This window comes from Amia ocellicauda, unplaced genomic scaffold, assembly GCF_036373705.1.
Source record: "Amia ocellicauda isolate fAmiCal2 unplaced genomic scaffold, fAmiCal2.hap1 HAP1_SCAFFOLD_46, whole genome shotgun sequence".
Taxonomy (NCBI): domain Eukaryota; kingdom Metazoa; phylum Chordata; class Actinopteri; order Amiiformes; family Amiidae; genus Amia; species Amia ocellicauda.
This window is the reverse complement of record NW_027102982.1, coordinates 220648-229367: the sequence shown is the minus strand read 5'-3', so window position 1 is coordinate 229367 and position 8720 is coordinate 220648.

Sequence of the window (8720 nt, the reverse complement as noted above, 5' to 3'; positions counted from 1 at the left end):
AACTCACTGTAGCCATCTTAGTTCAACACGGGCTCTCCTTACCTGCGAGTCACACGGGTCCAGTTCACTTTGCAAGTGAACAGTCTCTTCTCAGAAACAATAAGGAAACTTGGAAAGAAACACAATCCCAGGTCGGTGTTAAAAAAAAGTTCTTTGTTTTCATATTAAAAGAAAACATTTGTATTTTCTCTGCACACTTCACAGCTCCAATTAGCACACTCAACTAATCCCTGCCCCCCTCAGAACCGTCACTAAAGAAAGGTACTCACAGTCATTTTAAATATGACATCCTGTAGTGTTTCATTTCAAAATATGATCTTATTATCACTTGAACCAAATAAATCCTTTGACCCACTAATACCAAATTACAGTTAGGGGGGCCACAGGTGTGATTTGAAAATACGATCTTCCATGTCTTTCTGTTGTGTTTTGACCTGGGGATCTGTAATTGTCCAAGTGGCTACTGCACATGTACTTATTTAATATTAAATGTGTTATTTAATTAGGCTTGGTTCTGGTGAGCATGTACAAGACGTCAGCTTTTTAAATAACTGTGTGTATTGGATCATACACATTTTAGAAATACTAGGTAGAAAGGTAGAAAACAGCAATAGCATTGAAAAAGTGTGATTGTAGTTCTGCTCTTCTGCAATATATTTCTACAAGATCTTTAACATCTTCTTTAACATTGTTTTAAAGGCTGGGACCAATATGGTGGAATATCTCCAACACACGGACATTGAGAGACTCGACCCCTTTGTGCTGCTGCTCAGAGACCAACTCTCAGTTGTCTCTGAGTAGGCTATGGATCAACTTCCTTTCCTAATATGAAGGAGACCATGGATACAAAACCTATGAAAAACAGGCGATTATTGTTATTCTTCTCATTATAAACTACTTAATACATCTCTCGCATAAAGTACAACAGGATAGTGGTGACGTCATTCAGGATTGGATTGCCATTGGTCAAAAGCCCTCTGAGAGAAATTGTGTGGCGACACTCCACACTCTTAGAAGAAATTGTTCTGCACAGAACCATAAAGGGTTCCTCGAGTAATCGCTCTGGTGGATCCCTTTATGGTTCTATGTAGAACCCCTTCAAAGGGGTTACATGAAGAACCCCCAAACATAGCGTTCTACACAGAACCATTCGTTTTAAAATGTTATATATAGAACCCATTCAAAAGGGGGACACGTGCTATACCTGAATTTGTTTTCCAAATACAATCTTTAAAAAATGTATGAGTTCATATATACAAACACACATACACAACGTAGAAATCACACTACTAGTGAAGTAACTTCATTTACATTATATGCCACAACTCCTCAATTTGGAAAGCAAAAACAAGACATCTGATGTAAAAGTGTAAACTAATTACGAACAGCACTTTTGATTTTTATCTTCAATTCAGGGGCTACTTATTCGCACAGTAAACTGTATTCTCTCTTCAGAGTGACTGGAATGTTTTTGCCTACATTCAACTTAAATATGAAAGTTTCCAAAAACGGCATAGTTTTCTTTAAGGCTATTCAATGCCAAACACAAAATTCTCTCTGCTTTCAGTGCTTGTCCTTCAGCACAATTACACAGGTTCATGATGTTCTCATTTCAATACATTGTTTTCTTATTTAAACTATTTTACTTTGAGCTTACATTGAGAATAAAATCACTTTTGCAAGTAAAACCTGGCCAAGAAAGGAAGCAGCACTACAATAAAACAATACACAGAATACAAAGCAGTTCCTTCAAAAGTGAAAGTGATAAAGAGTGATGTCTGTCAGTAAATTACGTTGAGATACATATTGGTTATTTTGAATTAGGAGTCCAACTTCAATAACTTCTATTAACAAGCCAAAATACAGATCAGAATTACGGGTAATTGAAAAGAATATGTAGCGCCTAGGTAAGCTTGGATGTGTTCAGAGAAACACTAAAAACGGATTGGCTTTATTTGTGGAATGCAATCCTGAAGAGTATTTGATATTTTGGGTAATAAGCTGACCGAAAATATTAGGAGAGCCATATGCACAAAATAGTATAGTCTCCTAGTGCACGTCACCGCCCTCTATTGCATAATCTACAACACCTTATACATCAAACCCAATTTACTAATATTATTGTTATGCATTCATTTGTCACATCTGCCTTTGTTGGTTAGGATAACAGTACAGGATCATCAATATGTACTGAAACGAAACCTGTCCTAGTAAGGTCGTGTCCTAACTGGATTTGACAGAGGAGCGTGTAGCTGCCACCACCTTTGGTTTACCGGACGGTCCGGTCGAATAACCCTGGAAGCTAAAATTAGTGATGTTAAAGGGAGAGTGAAAAGCCAAGAGGAAGTATATAACCAAGTCTTTTTAATAACCAATTTAATACGCTGGGTACACAATGTGCAATTTAGGCAAATAGAATAACAATCACAGTATCACTAAACAATCCATAAAAAGTAAATATCCATTAAACAGTTAAGTTAATTTCTCCCTCAAATACATACGACCAATTAATATAATAAAAACGCAATTGACCTTCATTAAAGAAATACTAAAATAAACCATACAATAAACACCAATGTAAGTGAAAAGAAACCACAATATAAACATCAGATAAACCATACAATAAACACACCAATATAAGTTACCACAATTACAACAGCAATTTCAACTATAAAAGCAAAATACAAACTCTTCAATGTAAAGCCAAAAAAACACAAAAAACGGGTTAATTGTTGTTTTAGATCAATTGATTGGAATATAGCTAATAGGATCAGCACAATCCAATCAATCAATCACTCACTTGGCCCTGTTACACAGACTGATTAATAGCAGTATGTTTAAGTCTAACCATAAATTCATAAATTAAAGCAAAGAAACTGTTACTATGTTTAAACTTGGTTTTATACAAGTCCTTGCCCAATGAAAACATGTAATCAAATACACATAATCCCACAAACAAACACATATAGATTTAAAATAGAGTCAGAGAGCTCCCGTCAACTGAACAGCTCCCCAGCATTTGGCGCACACTGCACACTGCACACTGCACACTGCACACTGCACACTGCACACTGCACACTGCACACTGCACACTGCACATGTAAAAACAAGCAGCCCCCTATTATCTGCACACAAACCAACACAAGCAATGCTAGCCGTAGAAAGAGTCTCTCTTGTGTCTTCTGAGCACTGCTTATATCCCCATCTGCTCCCGGTATGACATCCCGTGATTGGTCGCAATGCTCAGTCCAATTAGGGTTAATAAGAGCCAATTCAATCAGTGACAGAGCCGACTGGCTCATCACAGTACTACTATATTTACAGCATGACATAACAGCGCGGCGCTGGAGCGGGAAAGTGCGCTTCTTTTTGCACATCGTCTACATGCGCGAAAAGCCTGGACACTTGGGCTAAAAAAAAGACAAAAATAGAAAGTGTGAAATATGAACGTTAACATTGTAGCGCAAACATTGGGCTTCGAGCCACGTGTAACAGACAGTGCGATTCAGAACAAAGTCAAAAATAGCTTCTGCACAACAATACAACTCTTAGCTAGTAAATTCATGTGGAAAATGGACGCCCCGTCTACAGGGCTGCGGCAAGTCGTGGCCTATTTGTTGGGGAAGGATGTTGAGCTCGGTTTTCCAAACGAGCCGCTGCATATTGACCTATGTCTATTGTCTAAATGTCTATTTATTTATTGATGTATTCATTTATTTCTTTCAACATGTATTGATTCATTGATGATTTTCTCTGTGTATTCATTTTTAATTCTGGCATGGATTATCCTGCATACAAAAGCAAAGGCCCGGGACAGTGCGAGCATGACTTATACAGCGCAGTGCAATCATGGTCGCTGCTTGACATCGTCCTGCAAATAAAAAAACATTGGCTGGATGTCAAGTCACACATTGCCGGGCCAGACCTCGAACCCGGATCCTCCGGATCGTCACCCTGCTGCTCTCCAGCTGAGCTACTCCGGCAACGGAGCATCGGCGCGGAAGGGCGCTATTAACTGTGCGCTGTTTCTGCCGTCACTCATCTCCTGCAATGCCGTGTTTATGTGAGAGCTGTGACGCGCTGTAGCAGCAACTACATGTTTACTACATCTCATCTCCTCTGGGGTTTCAGTGTTTGTGAGACGGTGACACTAAACGCTGAAGTATAATGTCGGCCAATAAGCGCACTGGACACCGCCCACTGGCTGTGATTGACACAGCGGGCTTGTATGACGTCATTCACTGCTACAATGATCGAGCGCAGAAATACACCGTGGTCGTGCAAAAATGCTTTTTCTACTCTTGCGGTTTTTATTTTACACTACAGGAATAAATAACTAAACCAATATTAAATACATAGATACATGTCCCTGCCGATTCCAATGTTGGCGATTCATTGAACATGTAGCACTATTTGCACATGCATGTATTTATTGTCTCACATTAGAGATGAGATGTAGAAAACATGTAGTTGCTGCTACAGCGCGTCACAGCTCTCACATAAACACGGCATTGCACATGCCTGTAGCCAAAGTCCGTTTTTTTGTCTTCATTAAAATGATCCTTTACAGGAGTATTACATGCGAAGCCAAGGCCGGCCCTATCGGAACAGGCAAATGCTAGGGGCGCCCGAAAGAGTGAACATTTGTACGGAGGTTTGTTGCACTCAGTGCTTGTTATTGTGTGGAACCAAGTCACAGCAATTCCTGGTTATTAGCCAATAGGATGTGAGTGTTAATATGGGATGTCCTGTATAGAGCTGCTGTTAGGGAGTCAGTCAGTGAGTTGACTGCGCGCAGATTCCCTGCTCTCTCTGCACTGGGCAACAGCGGCACTTTGTACTGTCAAAAACAACACAAACACAGCTATTGGGTTTTGCTGATTTCTATACATAAGCAGCTAAAATTGGACATTGTCAACCTCGCCTCTAAAATATAAAAGTGCGCACACGACCGGGGGTCACGGTGCCATAGCTTGTGTTCACCTAGAAACTCGTCCGGCAGCGGCGGACGCAGCGGATTTCAGTGCAGACGCGTTTCAGCAGCGACACGTTTCCATCACACCCACCGGCACCGCGTCCAGTTTGCATATATAATGTTGCTTGATATGGGATTTTCCGCTGCTGATGTGTGGTTGTGAAGCAAAGATATGTTTGATTCCAAATCTGCCTGATTTCATGGAGATTTTGAGCTGTTTTTTGACTTGTCTCCAGTTGTTAACATCTTCCCCAGAACCCGCACCCTGAATTACTCAATCGTCTTCGCCCTCATTTTTCAACACTAATTTTGTGCAGTGCACAGTGGGACAAAGGGAAATGGTACAGACTTGAATCTAATAAGACACAAAATGCTTGAAAGTTTCTATTATGTTTATCTATATGACTACAATAATCTTTAACAAATTAAAATGTAAGTGGTCTGAAACCGTTTTAATACAAATATATACATTTATTTAACCAGTTGATTTTTGTACTTTGTGAAATGAATGTACTAAATATAAGCAACGGGGTAAATGACTAATTCACAGATTTAGTCCATGTCTGGACCTTGATTATACCTTGACCAAGAAATGTGGACCCTGACACAACATAATTGACTACCCCTGCTGTAGAACATTGCTACATTATGCATATTGCACTAAGGTGTCTGTAATATCGTTTTTTCGTGCAATACTTTTATAATACTGTATTTATAATTCATTTTATGTCACTTGTTTCTTTAATACTGTTTTTATACTGTTTGTGTGGGGGTTTTGTTTCTAAAATAAAGAAGATCTCAAAGACATAAAGCTATGCAGTCTGTGAGTGTATGAACACAATGACCCTGCGATGCAGGGGGCACCACTTAAAATCTTGCCTAGGGCACCAAATTGGCCCTGTGCGCAGCAACTGACGTTATGCAAACGACATCAAGCTGGATAGTGAGTATGGGGTGAAAAGAGCAGGAGAGACGGGAGAGAAAGCAGGCAGCAGCGTCATTGTCGCAGAATATTGAACATATGTTCAAAAACACTGCCAAACAGGGTAAGGTTGTTATATTTACTACCTAATCTAACAGTTGAGATAGATAACGCTAACTACGTGCTAGCAAACAGTCGTCAACTCCACGCAGAAGGTAGCTAATGTTTTTACTCGTGTGTGTCTGTGTCTGTCAGATTACACAAAAACTACAAGACCGATTTTCACGAAACTCAGTGGAGGGGTGTAGCATGGGTCAAGGAAGAACACAGTAAATTCTGACCATTATCCATCCAGTGGGACTAGCTAGCTACAGTGACCGATTCAGAAGATTTTTACCCTGAATATGTGTGATGTGTCGGCGCTCCATTCACGTGTGTGTGTGTGTGTGTGTGTGTGTGCGTGTGTCTGTGTGTCTGCGTGCGTGCATGCGTGTGTTTGGACTGAAAAAGGTGGTACATGATCTTGGTAAGCAATTTGACAACATTGTAGTAAATATTTTCGGTGCATCAAAAAGCGTCCTCGTTAAGATACCAGCAGACAAGCTAATCCAGCACAAATTAGTGCATAAAAAGTAACCAAAATGAAGTATTTAAACCTCATAATTGAATACAAAATGAGGGGAAAAACTGCAAAAAGGTCCACTTTTTGAAAAAAAGAACCCCCCTTCCACTAGGCTGGCTACGGGCCTGTTGCAGGAGATGAGTGACAGCAGAAACAGCGCACAGTTAATAGCGCTCTTCCGGGTCTTTCCGGAGTTGCCCGAGTAGCTCAGTCGGGAGCGCGTCAGACTGAAGGTATGAAGCCCCAGGTCCGATCCCTGGCTCTGGCAATGAGCTACACTGTTTCCACTTCCACACTTTTACTCTGCACAACAATCTGACGCAGAGCAACCATGATTTTACAGCAAAGTGAAATCATGGTCACTCTGCTTCAGATTGTTCTGCAAAGTAAAAGCTTTCATTTCATGTTGTGTAAAAAAAGTGCAAAAGTCCAAAAGTGTCTTGACAAGTGTTGAAATTAAAGCTAGACCCACGCTAACGCGATTCTTTAAATCCCAGACGATATTTAAAATGGTGGGCTGCTCACATTTAACGACAGGCAGGATTTCACGGAATTTAGGTCTTTTGCATCATGATGCCCCAAAACAACTATTGTTATTTGAGGTATTTGAATCAATACTTATGAAAGTCAAAATCAAAAACTCAAAATAATGTAACTTGTTTTCGTGGATGTGCTCGACTCTCATTGGCTGCTGCCGGTCTCGGACCCGAGTCGCTTTAATATGAATTGTGTTGGATCTACTCGCCTGCCTGGCGAGCTGCAGGTTTGAGCAGAGGGCAGCGGCTCATCGGTTAGGCCCCGACCTGCTTCTTTCTGTTCAACCGGACACTCAATGACTCCATTGAATGAACAACCGGCTTAGATTGTACTTTTCAAATTGTGTAAAAAATAGTTGGTTCTTTAATATGTTATTCATACAATTCTATGCTTAACTTAAACCCTCTACAGTTAAAAATAATGAAAATGCTCTGATTAAGGTTCAATTAAGCAATCGAGAGCTCTGTTGGAACAGATACCACAGGCAGTGCCCATCTTGCCCATCTTGCCAAAGACTATCAACATCAATATTATTAGCATTAGTAATGTAACTATTCTCAATTTCCCAGCTGAGCTCACAGACACTTTCACTGACCCCCCCCTCCTTCCTGGGGGGTGAATCCCTTCCTAATTGATAGGGTATTTCTGTTAGTGAAAGGACTATTTCCATACAATTTCATGACTTTAGACTTTAAACTATATCTCATTCAATGATTTATTTATTTTACATTAAGTTATACCTTCAGTAACTTCCTTATTTTCCCTCATATTCCATTCAACCACCATCACAACTCTCATGCTGAAAGTGGCAGCACATGTCTTTCACACATATCAAACTCCCTTTTTCCAGCTTCCCAAGCCTTATTAACTCTTAAACCCGTCGTCAACTTCCTCAAACCTTCCTCAACATCGCTCAGACCCACTAAATTGCTCTGTATCCTAACAGCTGTTCTTTCTCCTTTTCCTAATTTCTTACAAGAAAATTCAAGTTATATTTATTGACATGTATTATTACTATTTATACACACATTTCACTCCATTATTTTAACTAAAATATTTACTTAACAAAATATCTTTTAGAAAATAAGCCTTTTAATTGATTTCAATAATGATTCCCAGGTACCTCAGGAAAACAAAGTTTCAAAAAATGTGTCCAGTCAATGATTTCCCCAATGAAGAGTTTGCGTGGGCACTAAGACTGTCCACCTGCGCGGCTCATATGTCCTTATTGTGTCAACTTCCTCCTATTGAAGTCCAATCTACACCGGTACATGTTCAGAAGAACTGTTCCCGAAACTAGGTTGAACTGATCAATAGTTAATTTCTTACCTACACATTGTATTTAGGGATCTTATATCTGGGAATTTCAAAAACTCTTCATTGTGGAACTCACAGCTACCAAACGACCCTTTAATTTCCTGGAGTATCTGGTTATCTATTGAAGACTCTGTATAGGAAGTTGAAGAAAGTGTTTTGTGATAATTATATAATGTTTTATATTAATACTAGCATTAGAAGTAGTTTGTATACAGACTGAGCAGATTAGATTTAGCAGCACAAGTAAAGGGTCAACAAGGTTGGTTTGTTAGAAACTCCTGTCAGAAATGAAAGATCACCCAGTGCCGAAATAGCCTACAGATGTCTGCTGAGAATTTGTTTATGAC